This window comes from Heliangelus exortis, chromosome 3, assembly GCF_036169615.1.
Source record: "Heliangelus exortis chromosome 3, bHelExo1.hap1, whole genome shotgun sequence".
In the NCBI taxonomy this organism is placed as follows: Eukaryota; Metazoa; Chordata; class Aves; order Apodiformes; family Trochilidae; genus Heliangelus; species Heliangelus exortis.
In genome coordinates this window covers 46,206,273-46,228,997 of record NC_092424.1, presented here as the reverse complement: position 1 = coordinate 46,228,997, position 22,725 = coordinate 46,206,273, and positions in this window count along the sequence as shown.

Here is a 22,725-nt window from a genome sequence, read left to right as displayed (position 1 = left end):
ATTTTTCCTCATGTCCATATAGAACCTCCTATGCTCCAGTTTTTATCCATTGCCTCTTGTCCTGTCATGGGACATAATTGAGAAGAGCCTGGCACCATCCTCAGGTCTAAATCAGGATGTTCAAGTGTGACATTATTTAGAAAGTATTTTAAATATACAAGGCTCTGTCCAAACAGATGGAAGACAAATGTCTCAATGATGAGAGCACAATCCTGACACTTGGAACACCTGGGTTTGAGATGTTTCTTTCATTGCTGATGATTTGTGCTATTTTAAGCAAGACCCTTGCAGGCAAATCCAGGAAAAAAAAAAACAAAAAAAAACCAACAACAAAACCAAAACCAACCAAACAAAAAAACCCAACAAAAAAAACCCCAAACCAGCTGAAGGGAGAATTAGGCCTTATTCAGGTGTCAAAATATGGACTATGATTACACAGGTTTTCAACAGTAAAGTCTTTTGCTGTTATTCCATAAAAGAAAATCCCTGGTACCCACAAATATCTTTCCTGAGTGCAGAGTGGAAAGTACTGGTCAATAAATTCCTGTCTTTCAACCACACCCATAGTAACTAGCCCAGCAGCTCAGCTCCTTGAGAAATGCCTCTCCCTGTCTCCACGTGCACAGGGTGTATGGTCATAACTGAGCCTTTTGCATTCCTCAGCTACCCACAGAGAAGCTCAGTGCTGTTTCATGCAAATACCTCTGTTGCTTTTCTTTGGAATCTTTGTACCTCCCTCCATTCCCTGCCACTGAACTGAGGTTAATAGGAGGTTAATAGTTAGAGTATCAGCTGTGGATGACTGCATTCAAGAGTGTAGACTGCTAAGATAGTACAGTTTGGGGTGATCTCTAGTATCATCAGTGTCCAAGTGTCTTATGAGCTTGAATGTACTTAAAAATAAAGCATGTAAGCAAAACAAAATACCTTAGACTTCTTATTTAGTCAAGCCCACAGTACAGAAAGTTTGCACAATCTCCTAGGCCAGCTGAGTCCTAGTCTCAGACCAGATTGCCTCAGTTGATACCAGCAGTGCCAGAGATGTTGTCTCTTGCTTTGGCTTGACTTGCATTCATAGTTTTCTCTATCCTGCTGGCTCACTGTGGATGGGCTGAGCTCCACTCCAGTTTTTCACCCTCAGGAAGTCTGAGGAGAGGCAGAGGGATAGAGATGCTGCTGCAGGGAACAGCGCTGCTTTATCTCTTCACCAGTGGAAAGTAGAAGCAGGGAGCACTGATTGCACTTGAGACCTGGCAGGACAGGCAAGACAGGATTGCTTGGTAGAAGTCAAATTTTTCCAGTACAACATAGGTGACGAGCATGGTGATAGTATCTAACACACTGCTTTTTACTTGTCAGGTTGTTAGTATCATCAGGGAGCAAATGCTGAGGTTGCTCATATTTTCTGCTGCCTTCTGGAAAAATGCCTATCTGCTCTGAGAACTCTTTGGTGTTCACAGAGCCCACTGAAGAGTCCAGCACAGTCTCACTGCTCTTTGTGTGCTGAGGCTGAAGAGATTTGAGCTTCTGACTACAGCAATTTTGATACCATTGCAACACAATGCTGGTTTGTAACAGATGATGCCCTTCATAAATCTCGACCTATTAAAACACACAGTAAATTCAAGGGAAAAATTGGCAGTGAGGCAGCACTCTGCATTAGTGTTAAACAAAGTTGTACAAGTTTTTAGATGTAAAAGAGGATATGTGTGACGTACACCATCTCCATTTGAGAGCCGGACTTAAAAATTGTGTGACTTTTAAAAAAATCTATATCAGGGAACTGAATGTTGCCTTTTGTTTCATTAGTATTGTTTTTCCTTGACTGTGCTTAGGAACAAATGTTAGGTATGCAAGGATGTTGTGGCTTCCCCTTCCCTGGAAGTGCTCAAGGCCAGGTTGGATGGGGCCCTGAGCAACCTGGGCTAGTGGGAGGTGTCCCTGCCCACAACATGGGGGTTGGAACTGGATGATCTTTAAGGTCCCTTCCAACCCCAGCCAGTCTATGATCCTATAACTCTACCAGGTCTCCTCTGCAATCAGATGAGATTCTGATTCTTCAATCTGCAGGCTACCATATGATTTTTGAAGTGGAAACACCTCAAAATAATAAGCTTTGATGCAGGAACCATGTTTGCAGCCTCAGGCTTGTGGTTGTGAATGGTTACATTTGGGAAGCCAATTTTGCAGTGAGCTTCCTATGTATTCCTAAAGGAAAGAGATAAATGCTGTTTGTGAGTGACAGCTTTGGGTTTCTTGAGCAAGAGCCAGAGTTCCCAGGAAGGTATAAAGCAGAATCACCTCATCAGCCATACTGCTAATCTCTGCAAAGCCCAGTCTTAGCTAATTTGTCCTTGGTCACACTCAACCACAAGTCAGCTGGCAACCAAAGACTTTTGGCCAGCCTCAGTAGGAAAGTGGAGAAGTGGGGATTTAGCTCCTTAGACTCCTTTAAGATTTTAGCTTGGTGAAGTAAGCAACCGAATTTTATTAGTTGTTATGTACGTCACAGTGATAGGAAAGATTACTATCAAAGTGGTACGACTTTAACCTGCTCTGGATTTGTCTTACGATGTCCCTGTGTGAGGGAACCTTGAAATAAATAATTTCCACTCTGGCAAGTGCCTGGTTTAAAACAAAATTGAAACCAATGAATTAAATGGTCAAAGTTCTGACTTTTTAGGTGGGAGGAAGGTAGTAAATAATGCTGCCTTAGAGCAATTTCTCCCTTGTCATCCCTTTTCCCCTTGCAGTTTGCTGTCACTAATCACTGTGAGCCAGACTGTGCACATTGAAGAATCCTTCAGATGGAGTCAGTGGGGCTGCTCGTGGGTAATTTGCAATGCACACAGACAGGGCCATCAGGCCCCAATGCTATTAGACTCATTTCAGCTATGAATTCTCTGGGCAAGGACTTTCAGTAAAACACTGAGTGTAATTCAGGTGCTTTTTTGGGGGTTTCGTGGTTGGTTTTTTTTTCCTTTCTACCACTTCTGATTTTTTCTTACTGTTTTCTTCACACACACAGCACTACAAGGAGGAGAGCAGCAGCAGCTCTGATGAGCAATGCTAACGTGCCTTGTTCCTCTGAGGGATTCCTTTGGATGATTTAGCAACCTTGCTTGAGTCAAGAGCCTCATTGCTGATAGAAGGTTGGGAATGGGAGAGCCCAGTTGCAAAGGCAGGGAAAAAAGTGCCATCAGTGTCTGGCAGCAGCAGGAGAGGCTGGTTGTGCTGGTGAATCACCTGAAGCACTCGCTCCACTTGCATATTCCAACCACATACAGACATGTGCAGGCAGGGAAAATTCCTAGCATTGATTGTGCGTGAGGGAAGGACCTGCTTATGCTGCCACAGTAGACTGTTTTCTCAGAATAAAATCTCATTAGGACATAATTGCCAAAATCCTGGGATGAAATGCTTCTGCTTAATCCCTGACACTGGGAGAAAAGTAGTCATTTATGTTTTGGTTTGGTTTGGGGTTTTTTTCCCCAAATTTAATTACCAGCTTTGATGTGTCTGTAATGGGAATAATGGCAGAGATTACAAGGTCTTCTGTCTCCATCGATACCTATACACTTGAATATGAATAGCAGCTTTGTTTCAGGGTTGGGAATAATGGCTGAAGAGGGATACCAGCAGTGCAGCAGCTCTTTTCTTTTGTACTGGATCTAATAGGCCTGCAGAAAAAAAAAATAATACCATTTATGCTTTGCTTTTAGGCTGAAATTCACCCTGTGCAGAGGTCTAGCGCAGGGCAGGGGCTTCACTTAAATCCTGCTAAGCCCTGAGACAGGCTTTTCAGGTTTTCCTCTGGTGGGTACAGGGATCTAGATCCTCCTGTTCTTGGGTAAAGACATGTAAGTAATACCTTTATGACTCAGGTACGTCTTGCAATATGTACCCAGATGGCAGAAAATTCTACTCTATTGTGAACCACATGGCTGGTAAGTCATGAAATATTAATGGCCATGCAAATTTTTGCTTCTGTATCACAAGCTTTTCTGTGTTCCTAACCCCTGACTTCCTTTAATCATCTCCTGGGTGTGTGGTCTGTTACTATTCTGAGATATCTTGTGAACAGGAGCAAAGTAATTACTTGATCCCTGCCTGCTGCAAGAATCTTTCTAAAAAGAAAATAGCTAACTTGAGACGCTTCCTCCTTGCATTAAAATCAACCTCACCTGCTTGCTTCACAAGATTTCTCTTTTGGTGGCCTGAATGCAGACCTACAGTGTTTGGTGTTATTTTCATGACTGTAAAAACAGGAGATTCTTGGACCTCTTAAGTCATCACCTGCTCCCCCATAGATTAAATACAATTTCTGCTCGGATGTTTTCTCCCCTCCACTCCCTCTCCTCCTGTTTTTGCTTAAGACATCCTTATAAATAAGCTACTGTTCCAACCACCAGACATTTTATTGTGATTTATTACAGGAAGGCCCAAAGATCTTTCAAAGATCTTTTGGGCAGAAATCCTTTCTTTACCTATTCTCTAACATCCCAAAAAAAAAAAAAAAAAAAAAAAAAAAGTTATCATGGTGAGGAAACATTCAAACTCTTCATAGCTCCCTGCCAAACCTAGGAGAGGTGAGTGGTTTGATGCCATGAGGATCTGACAGCCACATGAGAAGCAGCTGTACAAGCAACACAACTGGAGAGAGAGAAGTAATCATAGAAGAATGTATGCTATATGGGAACTATTTTAGTAAGCCAGCATGATGAAAGTATAGGCACGAGGAGGTATTTTTACAAGTGAGCTTGGAGTGACTGCCAAGAGCATAGTGTAACACAAGAGTGATAATGACCACACAACTTAATGCAAGGCTATTAAGTGTTGACCTACAAGTGGTTTCTGATTTCTGGAACAATTCTGCCCAAGTGCAGGAGTGAGCAATACAGCACCAAACCCAGTGATTTAAATGGAGGTTTCATATTGATTAAGGAGGTGAGGAGACTAAGGTCAAAACAGCCATTTTCAGAGCACAGCAAAAGGGACTGGGATACATCAGGTGTTTGTAATATCCTGCTTTGTAATACCTGGGAGGAAGGAGAAAAACCTTTCTGGTGCTCTGCTGTTTCAGTTCTGTCAGTCTGTACCATTTCTGAGGAACAGGTGTCAGGTTGAGATGAATCCACACCCAGAATTTTAAAGGTACAAAGTTATCTACCTCACCCTTGATTTCAGAAAGCAGTTAGCTGCCTACAAGTCCTCAAGGCCATAGGTGTCTGCCAGCCACCACTTCTCAGATTTTTGGCATGATTCATATTTTTCCAGCTCTATCCTCTTGCCTCTGGTTGTTACCTAGCTGCCCAAAGTTATTCATGTTCTTTCTTTCTTTCACACTTTTCTTGGATTTTATTTTTTTTTTTCTGAAATGACCTTGTTGACTCCAGGTTCATGTGAGAAAGGCAGACCCACAGCTGGGTTCACAAAATGACAGCTGTGAAGCAATATTATGCAGTGGCTTAAAACCTGACAGCCTCCAACCTGATGACCACCTGCACCTTGACTGTGCCCTGTGCTGGAAGCAGAAACCCTTCACCCTGTGCCAGCAACCATGGGTGCTCTGGGAGCCATAAAGAAAGCAGCAGGAGCATCTCTCCAGGCCCTTCTGCAGCACCGTGGTGTCTCACCACCAGATGACATACACCCATCTGGTGCATCACATCTAAATGTATGGATCAATCTAAATGATGGTGATGAGTCCAGCTGTGGGTGTGGCTCTCCCTTAGCTTGCAAAGGAGGCAGATGCTAACTCTGGTTTTTGGAAAGAGAGAAGGTCTGATCAGCTGAAAGGAGCGGTGAGTAATCCTCATCTAACTGGCTTTTTAACTAAACTGTGAGTCACTCTAATGAGCAATGCCAAAAGTGCTGACTTGCCCACCTCTTGCTTCTTCACCTGAGATTCCAGGTTAACCTGCAGCCTTGGTGTGCCTCAGGGCCACCTTTTGGGCAGAGGGGCCCCAGGGACAGTGGTTTAATGCAAACCTTATTAATGGAAGTAATGCTTTTGTAGTATGTATACCCAAACAATCAGTGTAAGTAATTAGGAAGCTTTCTGTGTTTTTTTCTGTATTTGGCACTTCCCTCTAAAGTTGCAGAATTTTTTTTTTCATTTCAGTAACATTTCCTTACCTCCTCACCATCAGGATTTCAGTTGCAGGTTGCTCTCTCTTGCCCTGCAGACACAAACCTGGCCAGCAAGAACTGGTTGTGCCGGTGTGGAGCAACTGGGCAGACAAGAGCATGGGATTCTCTCTGTGGAAGTCAGGGGACAGAATTAAGCACACCAGTCCCCCCTGTCTTCCTTGCTCTTCACCATGCCAGCACTGCAGGGGGAGATGGTGCCCATCCTCCCACTTCAAAGGCCACTCTGACTGTGATGGCCTCAATGTCTTCGCTTGGCTTTAAGTTCCACCTTTCCTACCAGCATCTCGGGGATTTTGAAAGCTGTTTGCCTCTGGTTTGAAGGCGAGGCATGGGCTGGCTTGGCTGCCCACAGAAAACTGCAACACTGGGTGTTTTCAGCAGCTTTTCCTGCATGCATGGCACCATTTAAAGGAAAGGCAAGGATGAAGGTGAAGGCTAATAATGGAAGTTTAAATATGCAGCTGACATGATAGCATGCCATGCCTTTCATGCCATCCTTCATTTATTCTTCTGGCACTCTCACCTTCCCTTTTAATGCTCAGTTGTTTTTTCCCCCATGAGCATGGTGCTGCTGAGGCCCACTGGGGTTGCAGAGTTTGATCTCTTTACATGCCAATGGGCATACTGTGGTCTGTTTTTCTAACTCTGCAACTGAAATGATCCATGAAACCTCCACAGTGAATTCTGCTAAGGGAAGACTTCCATAATCTGTGGATTATGCTAAAAATAGTTTCAGGTGAGCTCTTAGAGCTCCCAGCTTTTAGAAAAATACCCTTCTTGCAGTTAAGAGCTTTTAATAGAGACTTATTCATGTAACACTTCCATGTGGGTGGGTGGTATTGGCACCAGCAGCGGGACACCTGCCTCTAGTCCTGCTCTGGGTTTCTCAGTTAGGCTCCCTCCCTCAGCAGCTGGAGGACATGGGTAGATCTATGGGCAGTCCATCCTAGATTAGGAGATAAATAGGGGAACCATTCTCCTCCTCTGTTATTTGTCCAGGTTCCCCATGTAGTTGGCTTGGCTGGATGTGAGCCCTTTAAACTGCAAAACTTTTATGAGGTGAATGTTACTCACACTGAGCCCCTCCCGAAGCCCGTGGCAGGCAAAGCAGATAGGGAGGTCCTAGTCCTGTACCACAGCTTTGAAACTACACTGTCTGTCCTTTTCTCTCTCTGAAACTTTTCTCTGTCCCTCCTGCCTCTGCTTTGCAGACTGGATGCCCATCAGGAAGGTGTACAACAGTTTGTACACAAATCTAGCTGGGTAACTGCTGCTATCTGCTGAATCGCATGGGTTTGTAAAATTCTGACCTTCCCTGATGGGGCTCACCCAGTGCCCTTCAGGTCCCTGGGGGTTTCCTGCCTTGCAAGAATGGAAGGAACTGCTCTGCCCCAAAATCCTCAGCAAAAAGCACTTACTCAGAAGTAGCAGGAGGCAAAAAGTGTGAGTTCTGCAGCTGAACTCATATTAGGGGAATTATTTCAAGCAGTCTGTACATTCCTTCTACTTATAATTTATTATTAACAGTCTGAGAGGAAGAAAAATATTTCATTAAACAATCACCAAAGCATTCATAAGACATTATTGAGATCAAGTCTCAGGGAAACACATGAGGCTTCACAAATATATTAAATTTTATCTACCCACTTAAGTCATTTTACAAAGGAAAGTGAAACTTAATCCAACTGCTCTGCCTCTGTAGCTGCTGCTCAAGAGGAAACAAATTCACATCCACCATAATCTGAGTAATAGGTTCAACACAAGCTCTCTCTTATCAGAGGAAAAGGAGCAGTTTAATCTCATAGTTTCTGCAGTCAGCCCCATGCTTATCTATTCCCTGGTGGCCAGATATCCAAGCAGACCAGTTAGAGGAGTCTCTTTCCAGGGGCTGCAAAGCAAAATGCCTCACCAGGAGACCTCTCGCCCTTCCTCCTTGCTGCTGGCACTTTGCAGGTGTTTTGTGTCCCAGATGGGAACTGTTTCCCAGTACCATACCCAGACTTGAGAATAAAGGCTGAAAAAATGGAATTTCTCCTGTAGTCCAAATCTGTAGTCTTGCTCTAGTCATCCATGAAACACTCAGGCACTGCTCAGTCAAACTTGCCCCTCAGAATGCCCCTGCTCTCTCTCCAATACACTGGACATCTGGTATACTTGCCCCATAACTGTGCTACTTTGTGGTGAGATGATTTGGTTTTGTTGAGAAGCTGAAGCTCACTAACAGTCTCATTTCTCATCCCCATACTTTGCTTTCTGAACCTCTTATCACTTTCTTGTGCTATGCAGTGATGATACTGCATGGGATATTACTCAAAAAACATCATAAAGGCATTTCTGAGAGCAGTGGAGTCTTCAAAGGAGAATTCTTAGAAAGCTGGAGATATGGGGGGAGGGAAAATATAATCTTTCTCTCATTTCAGATGGACTTCTGCCTTCCTTGAAATTCCTGTGAATTTCAAAGTCTTTGATAGTCATGAAACATCAGAGGAGCCTTTATGCTAAGCAAAGCCTGTGTGAAAGCAGTGCTGTTTCTCATCCCACCAGGAGCTGCAGCACACCCCTTTCCTCCTCTGTATGTTTGCCATCCCCTCAGCTGATGCAGCTGATCTGCATCTGTTTGGGTGGTGGTGGCTTTGCCCCTCACAGTGCCATGTAGGATGACACTGGAGCAAAAGCCATTACAGGGCTTGCCTGCATAGCCTTAGCTGGTCCCCAGGGATGGCTGCTTTCGGTGCCCTGGGATGCCTTGCCTGTGGCAGAGGATGTAGGGCACAGTTTTTATCTCAGCCTCCCTTACAGGGTCAGCATCAGGTGGAGAGGCCACAGCAAGGGGCTCTCCTGGGAGAGCTCTGGTGCTACCAGGCAGGGCTGGCAGGTTTATAGGCAGCCACTAACCAATGTGAATGTAGGTACTGCACAACCACCGTGAGCTGTGGCAGCCACTCCTCAGGACAGGTACAGCCTGGGTACAGCCAGTATTATGGGAATTTTTTTTCCCACAGCAGGACCAGCAGTGGGATATTGTGCAGGGGATGCCATACAAATTTCAAGGGCTGCAGAGTTGGAAAATGACCCCCACAAGCCCCTCCTGAGCGGGTGGGCACTGATCTGTGTGGGTGTAGAGGTACCTGCTTCTTGCACTGTGCTGCCAGTGGCACTTGTAAGTGTCCTACCATAAATTCCTTCCAGAGATGTTGCTGGCAGAGAATAGCATCTGGTTGAACAAAGGGGGAGAAAGAAGAACTGAGAGCAGAAGTCCCAAGGAAGGTGTTTTTCACTTGGGCACTGGTTATCCTCTGAAGACTGATGCATTCACACTTTTTTCATTCAATGGGAGGGAAGAGGCTTTTGTGGTGGTTGGGCAGTGGCATGGCCAGGGTGGTCATGGGCTGAGGGCAACCCCTGCTCCAGCAGGCTAGGATGTGCCTCATGTGTCCCTTCCCCATATTCCAGCCTGCAGCCTGACTGAGCAGGACCTGGGGGTGGCCCTGGAGGAAAAGTCTACAAAAGCTGAGCAAACAACATCTGCACCATTGCTGGGAGAAGGCAGTCAATGCACTGAGGAACCCTCCTGCCACCATGAGCAGACTCCAGGTGAGCCACAGTCTGCAGCATCAAGAGCGGTAGGTCTGAAATTGTCCCTGTCTAATCATTGTGGTGTCATTGCCAGCTGAGACTTGCCTCATCCCTCACAAATACAGGCTTGTTTCTATCTGACCCACTCATCTTCACATCCAGACATATATGATCCATGGCTTTGGGAGTATATGCAAGGGCTCTCTGCACTTCTTTCTTGTCCTTCAATGCCTCCATTTCCTTTCACTCCCCAGGCATTCCGTCTTGATTTATTTCCCCTTCTGCTGCTGCTTTGCACCCTCCCGCTTCTCAGGAGCTAGTTTGTCTTCTGCCTTCCTCTGGCATGCTTTCTGCCTCTACTTTATAGTATACAGTATAGATTTGCTACCAACAGGTAGCTCAGTTGTTCTTAAACAAGATGAGGAATTATCAGACTATTTTTGGAGCATGTATTTTGGAGTATTTTTGCAATGTGTTCCACAGAAAGTGAGGCTTATTCTTTCTGCTGGAGCTGTGTTGGGAAGTAAATGTCTCTTAATGTGAAATGAATGCAATTTTTAAACATGTGACTGGCACAAAGTATACAGACAGTAGTGACTTCTGGGGAGGATAAGCTGAACTAAGAAGTGGGACCTTTCTTTCCTTCTTTTTTTTTTTTTTTTCTTTTTTTTTTTTTTTTTTTTTTCCTGAAACTACCTTGGCTGAGTTGTTTCCTTTGAACAAGGCTGGTAATGTCCTGGGCAAGTGTGGCACACAGCTATACAGGGGCGTAAGCAGATCTGGGAGGCACATAGATGGTGACCAAAGACCTTAATGACTTTTTTGTTAGATATACCACAGAGGGACAATGTTCTGACTAGTATTAAATGGACCAAGGTCAGGATATGAATTTGTAATTGAGGGAGAAGGCTGTAAAATAAAGCAACAGCATTGCCCAGCTCTTCACCTGACTAATGAAGCATGACTCAGTAATGCTGATTGTCACTGCCAAACACAGATTTAAGCACAGCTCCCATTCCCACCCTGCACTGTTTATCAAGCTGGTCCCCTCCAAAATGGCCTCACTTCTGCAGAGCCAGCAGACATGACTTAGCAATTACCCAGAGGCCACATAGAGGCGAAGGGCATCAGGTCAAATTACTCCCCACCCCTTCTGTGCACAACACGCAATGGTCTCTGACAGCACTGTGTTTGAAATGCAGTGCACTGGCCCCAGGTAGGGACAGAAACAGGACTGCTACCAACCACAGGTGGAGTTACAGCAGCAGAGCTCCCTTGCCATCACGCTAGTCAGTATGGGAAGTTTTCCTAAAGAAGGCTTTTTAAAGTGTATGATGGAAGTGTTCAGTACCAGAGGCAAGTGTGGCAAGGGGAGAGGAAGGGAAATCATGCTGAATTCTGGCAGTATGACAGGACATTTTGGAAGACAAAGCCTCTAGAAGAAAGAAAGTAATTTGGGAAAGCTTTATTGGAAGTGAAGAAACGAAGATCTGTGGGCTCACTGGGAAGGCTCCAAGTGATCTGATCGGAATGTAAGGCAGAGAAAGCTTTTTGCAGCAATAAGTAGCAAAGGAAGAGAGAAAATCCAACATAATAAAGTGGCAAAGTCAAATACCTGATTTAAGCCCATCTTCTGTCTTTTTCAGAAATGAGAGATGCAATCTGAGCAAAGCTAAGAGAAAGGAAATTTAGATACAGGTGCTAAAATATTAGTTACCATCCTCCTTTGAATTTTGGAAGAGTTACCAGTTGAAGAAGAGTTGCTAACCAGAAAGTATGTATCAGAGAGCCTGTCATGGCTCAGCTGTTTGGGTGGACCAAAAACCAAAGGACAGAATTATTACTACCACACCCTCCCCCCAAAAGGAAGATAAAAAGAGAATAAAAATTGAAGACTCAAAGCTGGAAATTGAAAACAACTGGAGACACATTTGCTAGCACAGGGGAAAGGCAATAACAGAAGGGACAAAGAACAAAAGTACATATATATATATATATATATATATACAACCCAATCTTGATGGTGGCAAGGATGGGTGTCTGAGGGTCCCTTGCAGTGTGACTGACTCAGGAAGAGGGTCCATGGCTCTTCCCAGCACCCAATGGATGTGGACTCCAAAGAGCAGGTGGTGAGCTGGGGGTAAAGGAGTGCAGGGAACAGCAATGCAGCCAGGGGTGGGAGAAAAGAGGAGGGGCTGTGTTCTGCCTGACCTTAATAGAGTATAGGCAGGGAATAGGAGGGAATAGACCCTTCTGTGTTCTGCCCCTCAGACTCTGAAAGCTCTCCTGCTTGAGTTCTGCATCTTCAAACAATGACAGAGGCTTTCCTGAGGAGTGGTGGGTCCATTGAGTAGCCAGGGTGGAAAAGCAGAATGCTTCCAGGAAAAGTCTTCTAAAGAAGGTGAATGACTTTGGAATATTGGTCCTCACTGCAGACAGAGAGAGAGAAAGATGCAACCCTAAGATGCTACTCTTAAGCAGTAAAACCCAAGGAACTGTTGGCCTTGCAATAACAAGACAACTCCCTGCCATTTGACTGCCATCAGCCTCCCTGCAGAATGGGTCATTGCCTTTTCAAAAAAAACTCCTCTGGGGCTTTTTGCCTCTTGGCTTCTGTGGGGCAAAGCACAGCACCCATCCATGAGGAGTGCACCCATCTTGCATCAAGTTTTAAGGGTTTTGTTCCTTGATGAAGCAAACATCTATGTTTTCAAGTAATTTTATGGGAGAGGGATGCGCACTGTCAAAGTCAAGTATTTTGGATTTGCATCTTTTTCTCTCCAGATGCAATGTTCTGTCTCCACTGGAAATGTTGTTTTATCCGTAATGCCTCAAGAACATGTTTCAGCTCTGACAAGACCATGGATGCAGGTGATCTCTCCCCTCCCAACTTGTCAAACAAAATTTGGTCACAAATTGGGTCTGCCTGATTTCTAGTGCAGACAGACAGTGCGAGAAAAGAGAAAAGCCTTCTCTTCATGGAAAACTTCAGTGACTTCTTGTCAGCTGGTACAAAACTTGATTCTAGCTCTAGATTTCAAGGCAATGATCAAATCTGGTAGCTAGTACTTGAAGGAAATTTTGGGAAAAATAGGCTGGTTGGGTTTTGCCTGGTTTTAAAATCCCTGTACAATATTAATCATGTACGTGCTTCATAATCCCATAGTAAATAGCTGTAATTTTCCCATTTCACAAAGTAAAATGTCCACATGCCCACTTGCACACAGAAACATTGATCCAGGTGCAGCCTGTGGAGTATAGAAAGGTCATTTTTGAAACTGGGGAGAGATTGAGGGTGTTGCTACTAAGCAAAGATGGGATGTTTAACATCTTTCTGACAATAAACAATGCAAATAACAGTTTGACTGCCATCACTCTGGCCTAGCAGTGCTGTTAAGACCGTTTTTGTACTTAATACAAATAATAACCACTGCAGTCTCCTCTGTTGCCCTGGCTGGGTTGTGCAATATTTAGTGATGTAAAATTCTCACCAGTGCTAAGGATCACAGCACTGCTGTTGGATCTTGCCTTTTTTGCACTCACTCTTCTTGCCTCCCAAGCCAGCTGCAGTGACTGCAGGCAGGCAGTCCTTCGTTTTCCCCCTCCCTGACTCTGCTGTATTTTTGAGCAAGCTCAGGTTACCTGCAGCCTCTGGATGTATTTCCATCCCCACTGTTCTGTAAAAACAACAAACACCCCCACCTTCCCCATTTCCCTTTTCTGAATGCTTAAAAGCTTGGGAATTTAGCACTGCTGGTGAGATTTCAAAGCCCAGCCCAGGCTCAAGTGCCAGATTTGGGCTAAACAGCTGCTGTGTAGTGTCAGATCTACACACTACAGTGATTTGTACAGCCCATTGCTGAACCAGCTACAGCTATTTGTTTAAAAAATAAAGAGACAGATAAATTCAACTCTTCCTCTTCTCCTAGCAAGCTGATATCATGTGCCTCTCTTAAAGATGGCTTGCTCCAGAATGCATTAGAGCTAAATTATCATTTATGTTTGTCACAGGGATTGCTAATGTGTAATGAGATTTTAAAGTTAATGTTTTGTACAAAGCACTTAGCGGAGCTGGGATGAAATTGGTTCGGGATTGTGATGTGGTGTTTTAATTAAAGATATTTTCCAATCAGGGCTGAGAAAACGACTTGTCAGATGATTTTCTACCCATCAGCCAATATACCAATGCAATGCTGGTCTCGCTTTCTGCTTTTGGGTTTTCTTCAGGGAACTGGGGGAGAGAGCCTCTCCAAATCTCATGCAGAAAAGCCTGCCTTAGCTGCAACCCTTCTAAGAGAAGAAAGATGGGTCTGATGCTCCGAAACTTTCACCTGGATGTCAATGGTCTGGTTCAGTGGAGCGTGATGCTAGCCTTACACTGCTTTGATTTTGTTGAAATTGCAACTGCAGGCTGGTGCAATATGACTGAAAGCAATGGCAAGCCAGATCTTGCTAGGCAAGTCCTGAGCTCTTGTCAGCCATTGGTCTGACTGCCAGCTCCTCTTCCCTTTCTTGCTCTACCATAGGCACAGGAGCCAGGAAGGAGGCAGGAAAATGAGTGGTGTAGGTCCAAAAGAGAGAGAAGGGATTTCTAAAAACTGTAATTGATAAAACCAGCATGATGGTGACCAAGTTATCTTTGGCTTCAACAAACAGGCTTTGAATGCATGACTCACTGCAAACATCAAATGCATGTTAATGGGCACAGCTTTCAGTAACTGCTGGACAATAAAGGTTGTTATTACCAAACTAACACATTGTTTTCTTAGCAATCTCTGGTCCATGCAGGGAACTTCAGCCAACACCAGATCTAATGTTGGTTTACATTGCTTAAAACAAGATCACAAAGCTACAACTGAGCATGAAGTACAGGCATGGATAACACAAGCCTCTTGCAGAAAAACAGCTGCCCTCCTCCTCCTCCTCATTTGCACTGCACATCCAATAGCTCTGAGAAGCTAAGATGGGTAGAGCTGTGGAGGGAGAACAGGGAGAATGAAGAAAAGTGGCTACTGCAGAGAAGCGACGAGAGGAGTTGCCCTTCCCAGTGCTCCTCACACTTAACCTTCTTCACCCCTCCCCTCCCGCCTCTCCACGCATCAGAACTGTGACCAAGGAACCCCTTTGCCCTCTGTCACCTCCCCAGGCAAGGGGCACTGGCCCCATATCCTTGGACAGCCCCTCTGGAGGATGAGTCAGCTCCATGTATGCAAAACATCCCTGCTGGAGACCCACTCAGCATGGGTGTGCAGCTGTGACACGACAGCATCATTAACTTGGATAATAGGACTGAGCAACAGCAAACCACCCTGGATTTGTATAGCTCCATGTTTGTTTTTGCAGTGTTTCTGACTTAAACCCCTCTAGGGCTGCATAGCTGTAAACCTTTCAGTATCATGCATTGCATTCTGCTTGCTGAGATAATAGAAACAAATCCTTCCTTCTATGCTCACAGGTTCAAATAGGTTTGGTTGGTTTGCTTATTTGCTTTTCTACGAAGGGCAAGGAGAAAGCTTTCATTTCATAGAGAATTTTGTTGTTTTAATATATGTGGATGAGTTGTTTGGTTTTGATTGGTTGTTTTTTGGTTTTAGGTTGTGTTTTTGTTGTTGTGTGGTGGTGTTTGGGTTTTTTTGTTTTGTTTTGGTTTTTTTTCAGGTTTGCCTATCCACAGTTTCCATGACTGGACACAGGTGAGCAATTAACAGGCATTTTAATCCCAAAAGTAAATTGTACCATAATCTCTTAATTTGGTGAGCTCACTTGCTCTGTATGGAAATACACCTCAGCTGTGTGAAAGTATGCTACTGGTTAGAATAGGGAGGTGAAGGTGAATTTTTCAGAAAAAATCTCACATTTACACCTCTACTGTGTGGTTGATGCATGAATATGCTGAGTATTTTAACATTTTCTTTGCATAAACTTTGTCTGATCTCAGGAGACTACAAAGACAGGAGAGACCAAGCTGCTGTTCAGGTCAGTCCCTCAGTAAAAGAGCATCCTTCTCCATACACCTTGCAACCTCATTGTACATCCCTTGTCACACTTGTGTGAGTGCTCTATCTGCAAGAACACTGACACACCACTTAATGAGAGGTGTTGACCTTTTCAGAGGCAGCAAGGTACAAAAATGCATGGGGCATCTTTTGTTGCCAACCCCAAATGTTCCAAAATCATGAGTCAGATCTCCCTGACTCATAAATTATAAGAGTAGCTGAAAAAAAGCGTTCATGAAAACACCAAACAAATGTGTTGGTGTTCTTCTCTGCCATACATTTTATTGAGTCTATGGTTTTGAGCCCTCAGCGGTCATTTAGTTCAAATTTTAAGCCTTCTGTTCTCTATAAGCCATAGAAAATTCTGCTGGTGTTCCCATCCACTCAATTACAGGAGTCAGCTACAGAAACTGGGAAATAATGGTGAACTCTAAGAGTGGCACCTCTGTGGTGCTTCTGACACACATCTCTGCCAACATGTGCTGAGATGTGGGAATCAAATTCTGCTTGAGGGATTCGGCTGGGCAAAAGTGCTAGGAGACAAAGAAAATCTGGATTCATGTCCACAGGGTCAGTGCTAAAGCTTCTGAGTTTTCTGCTCAGTGTTGGCAGGACACTGAACCAGCTGATCAGTTTAGGTCCCTGTTGTCAGAGATCCCCATCTTTGTGGATTGTGGAGTAGAGAGGAGATTGTGGAGTAGAGGAGGTGGAGAGGCAGGATAGTGAGCCATGGAAGGACTCCCCATGCTTGGTGTGATGAGGATTCTCCTGTTGGTAATGCAGGTCATGCACTCCAAGCACCCACACCTCCCTCACTCTGGAGGATGAAAAGGACAGATTTTAGCACGTGGCAATGGCACCATCAGGCACATTATTGTGCTGGGCAGTGGAGCAGGGGCTTAGGCACATCTCTCCATGCTGCAAGCTCCACCTTCACTGTGGCTTTAGGCACAGGCATAACCAAAATAGATTAAAGTATTCTGCAGCAGTCTCAGCACTTGAGTGATCAGATTTGGTGCTTGTGAGAGGAATGATTTCACATCAACACAGTGTTGGGTTTTTTTGCTTTTACACTCACATTTTCATCCAACCCCTGCTTCTGAAAGGTCAGTTCTCCTCTGCCATCTGCTCCTGAAGGACCTGTCCCTGCCAACATGCCCTTGACACCACTGGTAACTTCAGCACAAGAGAGGCCAAGATGGCAGCAGGAAGGTGAGTTAAAGCAGCTGGTCCCAGTGGGCATACATGTGCTTGGGAACCAGCCCCTTCCTGATGCCCACAGTGGTGTCCCAGTGCTCTCTGTGGTGTCAGAAAGGTTGAGTGGGATGTAGCAGGGAGGGCTGTGTACAGAACTCATGCTTCCCCAGCACAGGAGATGCTGAACATGAGGAGGCAGTCCAAGGGTGTGTGTGCACATGGACCTTGTGCTGTGACTCCTGCGGAGGTGGTCTCAGAGAGCTGCTTAAGATGAGGATTTTAGGCACTTATTAGGCCTGAAATATAGATAGAATTTACAGTGGAAGTCTGTGAGGTACTCAGCAGTGCTTGGAATGAAACCATTCCTTAACCTGCCACGTAGACGGTACCATCCATGCTCCTGTGTTGTGGCTCTGCTGGACTCATTCAAACAACCATGTGCCCTCTTCTTCCATACCTAATGGCACCTCTACCCTCAAGGACTCCAACCCCATGGTCTACATATTGACTTCTGGTTCAAACTTCTTTTCAAAAGAAATTTGCTTCTTTCTCCTATAAGGTGATTATCTCCCTCCTCTGCAGTGGTCTTTTGTTCCAGAAAGCTTTTGTAGCTTCAGTTTGAGATGTGTCTCTTTTGGCCTCAAAGCCAGGGATTTTGGACTTTCCAGGTGTCTGGCCTTGGATCCTGCTATGTGTCAGGGTGCCAGAGCTGTTCTGGAGGCTGCAGTCATCAACTCCCCAGTGTCTCACTGCTTTAGCACATTTGGCTATGCCCTTTGGCAGCCTTCACTTAGTGCCTTGACACCAGAGTTTTGATTATAAAAGTGGAGTTTCCTGGGAGCATTGGTTTAGTTCTTCTCTCACTGGTACAAAACTTACTATTCTATGAAATCATCTGTTTTCCAAGCTTCTGTAGCAGGAGTTATCTTGCTCCAGCCATGGATTCATGGGCAGAAGATGCTAGTGGGATGCCCTGGTTGCAGCAGCTGCTCGTACCAGTATGTCTGTTTAGCAAGTACAGATGGAAAATGCTGTTGTTTTCCCCTCATTGATCACTGTCCAAAGCATCTGAGGCTCCAACAGAAGAGCCAGAAGGTAGCAAAGTTGATGTTCCCACAGCTCTGGTACTTCCTATCACATCTCAATTTCTTTACAAGTTACCATACTGTACTTCAGGCTCAGCATTGTAGCTATGTTGGCCCCTTGGAACAGGTCTGTTCTGGCACAGAAGCAGCTGCAGGCACCTGCAGCAAGCAGTTCAGCTCAGGTGTAGGGACACACAGGTCTCTCCAAGCCTAGGGGCCCATTTGCCCTTTAACTATGCCTTTTTTCCCTTCTTTTTTTCTTTTCCCTGTCGCTGGTACAGGTGGATGGACTACTTCAGATATAGGCAGATAAAGACATCTGTAGCTGTCAATACCTACCAGCCCTGTCCTTCTGCCATTTTTCTTTTGTTGTTTTACACAGACTTTTACAAGTGGCTCCCTCTCAAATTTCTGGTGAAATAAATAATGTCGGCCAAGGCTGTAAATCTGTTTCCTGCTGAAGGGAATAGGGGGAGGAAAACAACATAGGCACAGGAATGCTGATGGGGAGGCTGAGGAGGGCACGGTTGCCATTAAGCTGCACAATTATGGCAGCTTCACCTGGTTTCTCTTCCCTCCTCCCCCAGCCTTCCCTGAGGAGGGTTTCTTTCAGTTCTCTACTTTTTTCCAAGAGCAGTGAGTCCACCATGAGGGGGTGGCCTACAGCTTGAGGGGTCCCACTGGTCACCTGGCACCCCATCAGCTCAGGGTGTCATTGCTTTATTTAATCTTCTCCTCAGGTAAGGTTTATTCTCCCCCTTTTCTGCACCCTTGCTGGGAGTGATGTCAAGGTGCCTCCTGCTTGGACACCTTCCCTTGAAAATCACCCCTGAAACCAGACCTGGCATGGGACAGTGCCCTGACAGGTCACCATGATGGGAACATTGCAGATCTCTGCTTAAACAGGCACAGCAGCCCAGCAGACAGATGTCCCCTTCTTTCCAGGGCACCTGTGCCTCAGTACATCTGCAGGCAGGAGCACTGAGCCCTGAGAGGAGTAGGCCTGAACAGACAGACCACACTCCTAGAAAGCTGCTTAAATTGCTATGTTGATCTCTGTCACTCCTCAGAAACCTTCATTTTGCTTAAAGGCAGCTAAGCTTTTGCTAAGTAAATGCAGCAGGTGCTTTGCCATCCCTTGTTACCTGTTGGTAGCTGACTTTTCCTTTTTCCCCCGCCTGTGGAGAACTTAATGTGCAGGACATCATGTTGCACCAAAACTATCTGCCTTCTGGCTTCCACTCTCCTCCTTCTCCTGCCCACAGTGCTTGTCCTGGCATGGGCTCTTGCTACAGGAGATGTGATGTTTTGGTTTTTGGTTGGTTGGGTTTTGGTTTGGGTTTTTTGGTTGTTGTGTGTGTGTGTGTTTTGTTTGGCTGTTTTTTTCTGGGTTTGGTTTTTTTTTTTTTTTGTTTTCTTCCTTGTGTGCAAAGCTTCTTCTTTTTTAAACCCATAAACTCACAACTGCTCACATGGAGGGGCCCAGCCTGGCTGTGCAGCCAGGAGTGGTTTATGATGAGAAATGGTCTGTCGGCTGCTGCAGGCTCGCAGCTACGCAAACGTGTTGTCTGCAGAAACAACAGAGAAGGAGGGGGAGGCAGGGAGAGATCAGCTGTGAGTGGGAGGGTGAAGATATGGGGATTGGAGGTCAGAGGAAGCGTGGGTTTGAAAACAAGACCAGAATGTAATGCTATTGCTCTGTGATTCTTTTTTAAGTAAAAAGGCAGATAAAACTGGCAGGTTTTAACATGGGAAAGTGTCCAGATACTCCTTCCAAAGCTGGTAACTTATCTGTAGCAGCTTTGCCACCCAGCTCCCAACACCACTGCTCAGGGGGCACAGGTAATGCTGGGTCGCTTGTTCCTCAGCTGTCAGATCACAAATACAGGTTGTTATTTTTTGAGACTGTCAGTAAATTGGAGAAAAATCAGTGGGTCCTTGTCTGGCCACTGACCAAATCAAAGCCTCGCTTCGGTGTGGGAAGCCTCAGAGAGGGTTTTAAGTACTGAATATTTGTCACTGACTTTGCAGGCTCCATTGCTCTTACTCCTAATCTTCCTTGCTTGCTCATGCTGTGCATGCAGAGGCAGGGAGGGATGATAATGGACTTGCAGTTGTACTTGCCGTTCCCATAACAAACTGCAGGATCCTCACATAAATTGTTTGAACATGTAACACTGCTCTTATTTCTTAATGATAAGGGCTTAGGAGCTGCCCTTTTCTCAAATGAAAGAAATGAACCAAATGTTATCTCTTTGTTTTAAAAAATGATCCCTGCAACTACAACAAAAAGCCATTACGATGATCCTTAAAAGTCTTGCAAGCTTTTATGGGAGAGATTTTCCACTCATCAAGTCTGGCTCCGCTCCCACTCCCTCTCCCTCTTTTCAGCTTCTGTATCTTAACCTTTCTAGGGCAGCTGGAGCTCCTGGATACAGCTGAGCTGAACAAGCTTGCCCTGGAGGACATGTCAGAGGTCTCATCTGGAGGGAGAGGTTACTCCTTTGGATACTGTGGCTAAAGCCAAGTGCTCTCAATATATGCTGCAGTCCCAAGTGCATCCATCATCTATTATATATCTATACTCAGTGTTTACACAGGTTTCTTGTTTATAATGAAATATTAATTCAAGGCTCTGCATCTGCTTCTCAGCCCAACAATAGTATCCATTGCTTCTGCTGAGCAAACAAAATCTCACCCTAACCTTTTGGTGCTACAGCACAGATCTGATAGGTGGATGGTGCTGGTCTCATGCCAAGCCACAGTCAGTAGCCTGATGACTCTTGCCTGGACCAGTGAATGCAGCAGGGCTACACTTAAACTTGAAAATTTCTGAGTCTAGAGAAACAAACCCTTCCTTTATCTTATGGCTGTTAGATCTATGTTTCTGCAATTAGGAGGGACAAATAAAAAAAAAAAAAAAGCACAACAGTTTGAACAGCATATACAGATAAGCGCATGTTCACGCACATACTCAGTGCTGAGTCTGATGTAAAAAAATGGGATGATGTGGAGTTGCTTTACTTTCATCCCAAGACAGCATTTGAGCCCTTGGAGCTGGTTTCACAGTCTCTGGAACAGAAGGCCTGGCAACTTAACCCATTTGATTTTTGCTTAGCCCTCCTAGCTTAGACATGCTTAAGTAGGTTAATGCACACACCCATTAACTTTCTTGCTGTCAGCTGCTGTTAGTGTATCTGTTTAATGCTCTGCTGGGAGGGAGATGGATGGGCTCCTCCAGATGCCATCTTGACAATGCTTTTTTTAGTTCAGCCCCAGGGGATGCAGAGCCTAGATGGCTCTCTTGGTGCTGCTTGTGGCCAAGCAAAGTAGTCCATAGGCAAGCTCTCTCACCTTAGATTTCCAGTTTAACAACACCCCATGCTATTATTAGGTATATTAAGTGGAAATAATGTTTTTCCAAAAGTACATAAGCATAACTATCTCCCACGTGGGGAAAATGAGCCCCTGAGGACTTCAGTGATAAGGGCTGAGCCAGCTGGAGAGGTGTGAATTGGCTCCCCATTTATAAGAGCTTTATCTCAATGATGTGTCTCCTAGCAAAAGGCTGTTAGGAGATGGTTGGTATAACGCTGTGCCTAGTAGAAAGTAGGTGGATTTACTTCAGTATTCTTTGAGTAGCAAAAAGTGGGAGTCTAGGTAGGAGTTAATATTAATGTATTATGCACTGTCTGCCTTTTGATGTATCACAGAATTGGTCAATGCAAAGAGAAGCAGGGGGAGGAAAAGGGAGAGAGAGGTCTCGAGCCAGTGCAGATGGGAGGCATGGCTGAGTGATGAAGAGTGAAAGATGCTGACTGGGCTCAGGCTGCACATGAAGAGCTGGCTGCCCTTCCTGACCCTCCCTAACTGTGGAGAAAGACAGACCTCGACAGGGCTGCAGCTGAAAGGGGGAGCACACTTGTTTTGCTCATGTTTGTGTGCAAATACCATGAAACTGTGGAGTTGGTGCCATCTTTCAAAACAAGTTGCCTGCTGTCAAGGAAGAGAAGTGGGGTTTTTTTGGAGTTGCTGGAAGTGTTCTGTTACCACTGCTGAGGCAGACAGGTGGGTGGAAAGTCTTCCAGCTGCTGGACACCCCTGCAGAAGGAGCTTCACCTCCCCTGCTCAAGAAAGCATCCTGTCTTGGAGATATAACCCATGGGTGGGGAGAGGCTCTCATGGGATGAGAGTATGGGGAGAGGCTCTCATGGGATGAGAGTACTTCCAAAACCTAAGCAAATTCTGCTGTGCTAAGGTGTTCCTGCCTTGTAGGATGCATTTCTGAGCTCTTACTGACAATTGCCTTAAATTAAAATTAAAAGCTCTTTGCTGTTCAGTACAGCCAAGGGCATTTTGGCAGTGGACGGGGGAGAAGAAGGGAGAGAGATGTGTCCTGACCCAGACCTCCTGTTTAACCTGGGTTTGTAGGGCAGAGAGAGGAGAGCAGTGCTGCTGGAGATGTTTTCAGGGTCTCAGTACATTGCTGCCCTGTATCTAGCCCCGGTGGCACCTGCAGGGTGGAGACATGCACCCATGCCAGCCAGAGCAGACAAGGTGGCTTCTCAGTATGCTCGTTTAGATTTATGCTCTTCAGAGCAGCTGCAGCGAGGTGGAGGATCTGGGTGAGCTGGGCTGCTGTACCTTCTTTCCATGCACACACACAGCCTCGGCTTGCCTTGGGGCTGGCCAGTTTGGGCGGGTGGGTGGCGTGGGGA